At 41.1% G+C, this 6000-nt stretch overlaps 1 long non-coding RNA gene across 1 annotated transcript; it reads left to right on the forward strand.

The window, feature by feature from the left end:
- Window positions 1–913: 913 nt before the first annotated feature.
- LOC147653970 (uncharacterized) lies at window positions 914–4559 on the forward strand. Its single transcript, XR_015284151.1, has 2 exons — window positions 914–1062; window positions 1797–4559. It is a non-coding gene; the product is annotated as an uncharacterized LOC147653970 (long non-coding RNA).
- The last annotated feature ends 1441 nt before the right edge of the window (window positions 4560–6000 follow it).

Consider the following 6000-nt stretch of genomic DNA (forward strand, 5'->3'; position numbering starts at 1 on the left):
TGTTTGCCCACCTCACGCCGAGGGTGCGGTAATGGGGCAAACTGGAGCGAAATCAGCCAGCAGAATGAGGGTAGGACCCTGGCGACCACAGCGTGGAGAGAGCACCGCAGGTGCTCGTCTGCCCTCCCCATCCTGCGGGCTGCACCACGATCGTACGGAGGCTGCAGGTGTGAAAATCCACCATCCCTGCAGCGGGTCATCATTGCTGGAGCTGTTCATTTTCTCCTCGTTCTGTCTCCCCAGACTGCATCATCCTGGAAGTTATCCCCAAAAAGGCAATTCCCACGGGCCCTATGGCACAGTGTCTTTTTGGTAGGAACCCCTCCCAAGTGCAGAACGATTCCTCCTAGGATGGCTGTAGCACCCTTTTCTGGCACCCTTCCTAGGAGCTTCTGCTCTGAGTAGGTGGCATCTCCCTCTGGAGCTCCAGATGATAGTGCTAAAGGTTATTTTCCTGCTGGTAAGTTGGCCAATGTACGGCTTTGCTGCATTTGCATTTACCCAGCTTCTCCTGCCAAGGCTGAGGCAATGACCATCGAGATGTTCCCTCTGACAGTGTTGGCTGCTGAATGCCAACTGCTGATACTGACATTTAATATCTGTATCTGAGGAAAAAAGAGGATTCCTTCAGCCCTGAAGTGGCAATAGCAAAGGAATCGATACCTTTGTGCTGTATGGGCAGTGCCAAAAGCTTTCCCGTCTTTGGTATGTGACACTGAAGTAGCAATGAAGAGGGGCAGCAAAGCACCCATAGAGTTGGTAAGACCTCTCCCTGGAGACCCAGGAAGAGTTTACCCACCAGTGTTAGGTAGACTTGGCTCTCACTTTAAAGGTAGTTCTTATTTATCTTTGATAAGAATCTTCTTTTTACTGAAAAATGGGGCTTGCACACTGTAATTTTCCTCAAATTTAGCTCTAGACTCGCGTCTCCTGTGTCACATTCCTGCCAGCACACTGATGAGGCCATCGGCTTCTAAAGAGGTTGTGTTACTTAAAGCCACAGAAACAATAAACTCACTTGCAAACTAAGACTGACTTTTTTCCTTGTGAAAACTTTGAAAGGTATGCAGGATCCTTATATACTGAGTTATTGTTGTTGAAAGAGCATGTCATAATTTTAATTATAAACCAGTGGTTTGAAAGGTTTAAAAGTATAAATATGGAAGATCAGACTGAAGCCTGGCATGTAATTTATAATGTCATTGTGTAATTTTCATTGGGCTGAAAAGTTCTGTGTAGGTGAGGACAGGGGAAGGAGGTTCTCAGTACATATGTATGTAGTCCTATAGTTCATAATTATGCATGCCCTGGAATTCCTATAGCTTGCCAGCATAATTTGTAGCTACAGCAGGTTTTCCAGTAAAGCATCTGTAATCCAGGACTGTCCCCACGGTCAGTATCTATTACTTTTAAAGCCCCTCAATGGAGGTTTTATCAAATTATGGGGTGGTAAAGGGGAGTTCACTCTTCCATTTCAGTAAACAGATGAAGTGCTGAGCATGGAATCTAATTACCTTCATTGTTCTTCTCACAGAGCATAACGATATCATAAATACTGGGGTAAATCCCACTGTTTTACTTAGATCTTGTTTCAGTTTCACTGAAGATTGTTGGCATGGCTATGGCAGAGAGGACTTGGCTCAGGAGTAATGATAAAATTATCTATCCATGATATTTAACTTGGTGACCTATTACAGCAATGAATTCTATAGTCAGGAGATGTGCTAAATAAAAGTATTTTTTAATTTGCTCTAAATTTATTGCTGCCTGATTTTATTATTGTTCTCTCTTTCTAGGGTAAGAAGGAGAGCTGAATGACTTTTTATGCTGACCTTCTAAATCTAAAGTGTTTCATCCAAAATGCCTTAACCAATGTCTTTTGGCTGTTTTCATCTTCCAGTTTAGTGGCCTTCATCTTGCTATCACACTTGTATGAGTCAGGTCTTTTACGTAAAGCACATGGGTCCTGCAGAGACACTGAACTATGGAATTATGTCTTAACTCATCTTTTAGAATTACTCTGATCCTTATAGTGCATAAAAAATTACCATGTTTAAAAATATGACTAAATAGACAGGTTCTTGTTAGGAAAGCATTTATTAGGTAGTAAATTAGGTAGTAAATGTAAAAGTAAGTACACAATAGAAGTCTAAATTCAGAAGTATGAAACTACATATATTCTTAGATATCTGTTCTCTGAGCAGCCATGGATATGGATGGACAGCACACATAGCTCCTGGATCAGCACCTTAGACTGCAAGTTCACAGAAGATACTGCTTTTCTGCCACAGCACATATTCAAAAAAACAACCTCCCTAACGTAAATAGTTCAAGTCTGTCTAATAATGTATTTTTTGTGCATATTTAATCAATAGGACAACTGATGTAGAGCTCTGCTCATCCTAAATAATGGTGGCAGCTGGATCCAGGTTCTAACAATAGCACACTGAATAGTCATTTGTTTTATGTGTATAAAGCCAGACTCTACAGTGGGTATCAGTGATGAGTTAGAAGCCCAACTGTGGGCTCCTCAGAAACTTCATGGATGTTTTGCTAGGGTGGCTAGAAAACATGCAACTTGCTCAGAAATGACAATTTGAAATCTTGCCCTGAAGTTAGGGAAATAAATCTCGCTCTCAAAAGATGTTGTCTCTGGTGCTGGATATTAAAGCTGTTACTTAGGTGGAAGATGAAAACAAGTGGAGGCAAATTAACAGTAACTAAAGCTCAGGTCTAATAAAAGCAGCTGAAGTAAAATAAAAAAAAAACAAAAACAAGCAGAGTGGAAAAAAAGCTAATACTTTCTTCACACTAATAAAGTTTGTCTGTCTTTTGATAGCAAATAAATTCCTGATTTTTACAAATGAGGCTTTATTTGATAAGAATTACGCTTTTCTGCTGGCACTAGCTCACGCTGCAGATACCTGCTTTGGATGCCATATCTGCATTCTTGAGAGTATTTTATTCCACAGCTTGCAGCAAGGTGTAAAGTGAGTTGCTCTTCTCCTTAAGGGGAGGGCTGCTGTCTGTCCTCTGTTCCCCAGAGCCTTTTTGCTTTTATAGTGGTGCCTGCGCTGGGGCCTCAGCAGTGCAAGGATTGCTGCCCCTGCCAGGGCTGGCATCTTCCAAGATGAAGGGGAAATATGTTTAGGGGGACAGAAATAACAAATAGCCTTGGTTCCAGGGGCCATGGGCAGGCAAAGGAGGAAGAGGAAGGTTCGTGATCAGAGGCACAGTAAGGTAGTAAGCTTCTGAGAAGGGTAGACATGAGGCAGAGAAGAAAGATAGAGGAGCAAAGGGGCTTAGATGCAGTTGAAGATCCAAGCTGATTTAGACTGGGGTCTAAATCTGAGCTGTTGTCCCTGGCAGTGGAGCATGGGGAGGTGGGAAGGCATAGGGATGGGAAGGAGGCCCATCCCAGCTGAGAAAAGCAGGTGGCTCTCTTGCTTGTACCTCAGGGGTCTGCATGGTCCAATGCTCCCTGGCAACTGGCCAATGCTCGCTCCATGGCCATGGGCAGCCTCTACCTGTACAGCAAAGGTGACAAAAAGACAGTGAGCCTCCAATGACTTAAGGCCCACACTGAAATATTGCTGTTCCCTCATTTCTTACCACTCTTCTTCAACCTGCTTGAAAGCATAAGTTTTTCAAAGTGTTTCAAATGTAAATATCCTGGCCTTAAAGTATATGCTTCACATCCCTGGTAGTTTAATTTGACATAAATGGGGGGGATGTTGTTGGGCAATTGATACTATTTTGTATAATCAGAAATAGAAATCATAATCCCCCAAAGATGTTTAATAATTTAAAGTATTCAGAACTCAATTAAGGCTATTAAGAGATTAGAAATTAGATTAAAGGTGGCTAAAGGGTAAAAATTCAAGGACTTCAAACACCTTTTGTAATACAAAGGCTCTTAAAAAATGAAAAGGCTGAGAATTTCCCCAGGAAATTCCTATCATTTTAATTAGGTTTCTTCATTTAAAATAAAAAAAAGAAACCACACAATTTGAGTCCCACTTCCTCTCTCAAGCAGTGGACTCAATTAATTGCCTGCTGAGACCTCCTCCTTTCCCAGGTTTGGGGGACATGCAAAGGTTTAATAGGTTTTCACTACCAGGAGGGACCACCCCAACCCTCAGACGTGTTCGCCTGCACTGATGCCTGCCAAAGAAATTCTCCCAGCCTTTCCTGTGGGGGTGGGAATTATCTTTCCTCTGATCATGTTTTCTCTGGCCCAAACTGTATCCATTTCTCATTTCATTCCCTGAGAAGTCAGGTTCCTTTTGTCACTGAGAAGAAGAGGAATCCCTGGAAATCTCTGCATCTCATGGTTTCTCCCAGCTGGTGCTGCTTCACAACAAAGGCAAAGATGGGAAAGAGCGATGCTGCCATGAAGAAGGTGCAAGCCAGTGGCAGAGGGGCAACAGATATGTCCCTGCAGATGTAGAAGGTTTTTCAGGAGCATTGGCCACTGAGCTGGAGCTGTGTGGGGAGCTGCTATGTCAAAAGAAGAGTTTTCTGTTCCTTGTGAAAATAAATACACATAGGTTGTGCTATGTGGGCTTTCTCATTTTCTGTTTTTCAGTCATGAGCTCATGGATCCCATTTGTTCATCAGCTCAACTAAGGCTCTACCTCTACTGCTGCCACACAAATGCCCTGCCCGAAACAATAAGAAACCCAAGAGAAGTGAGCTTCTGTGCTAAAATCAAATAGAAAAATATTATAAAAGTAAACAGCAACTAATTTTTAACATCAGGTTCCTACTCAGGTCCCGACATGATTAGCATCACAAATGTAAAATGGCTGCCAACAAGATTCAGCTTGAAAATCTCAGTAGAAGGAAATGTCAAAGTTTATTCCTGGTGATAAATGCTATTTTATTGCCTTTGGAATGGTTGGCTGGTTTGGCCAAATGCAATGGGTGACTCCTCTTGAGGTATATATTTCTACTGATGAATTCATATAGTCTGAAGAATAATAAATATCTGATAATTTTCTAAGCAATCCTGCAAATATTTAATGTTGCCAAAGAATGCAGCCATCTAAATTGCACACTGGAGTACAAAAGAAAAAGAATAATGGTACGGTAATATAAAAAGGGCAAAATCATAATGAGGAGGGACATTTGTCAGTATACTCAGAAAAGCACAATCTGTCTCCTTGGTAATTTGGTGGAGCACAGAAAGTATTACATGCCATATTACAAGTATTACATTTTATTTCTGACTTCAAGAATCGTTACCATATGTTCAAAGTCAGACATGACCTCTTAAATATAGCATGTTCTTTGTTCACGCTGTGTGGGCTTCATCCTGCTTGGACAGTATTTATTCCGAAAAAATTAAAGAGAATATAAATCTTCCAGTGCCAGAAGACTTCATATCAGCCAGCTTTCTGGATGAACTGGACAGAAAAAAATTTGGCTCCTACTGACCAGGGAAACTTGACAGGTCTGCTTTATTTCTCATACCTAACAACTTTCTCTAAAATCTATTTATATGGAAATAGTCCTGAATTTCAAGAAGTATTTCTATATTTTACAGGAAAAGGAAAAAAAACCAACATCTTTTCAAATATTCCTGGTGTACAGCAGCTTATTGATGTTACAATTAAACATGCCTTGATGTGCCCCCAGTAAGGATATGTTTAGGGGTTATTTGAGATTTAATGCAAGCAGCTTCTTGTTTACAGATAGAGAAATTTATGACCTAAGGTTCTCTACTATGAGTTGTCCTTCCTGGACTCCAAAGTCTTCCTGGAGGTCTGTTTGGACTGTACATAGACCTGAAGGTTCTTCCGTACGATGTCACATTGAAATCAAAGGGAATTTTGGGAGTCTAATGGCCAAATCAAGAGAATGCTTGCCAGTCAATTTTTACTAGTGTGCATGTTAGACTTAAATACCACACAGTGTTCATAAATCACATCATTACTATGTTTGGACTTTTCTATACCATCACCTTCTCAGTGTTCTTTTTGTACTGCTGTTTACACT

This window comes from Cyanistes caeruleus, chromosome 3, assembly GCF_971803275.1.
Source record: "Cyanistes caeruleus chromosome 3, bCyaCae1.hap1.1, whole genome shotgun sequence".
NCBI lineage: Eukaryota > Metazoa > Chordata > Aves > Passeriformes > Paridae > Cyanistes > Cyanistes caeruleus.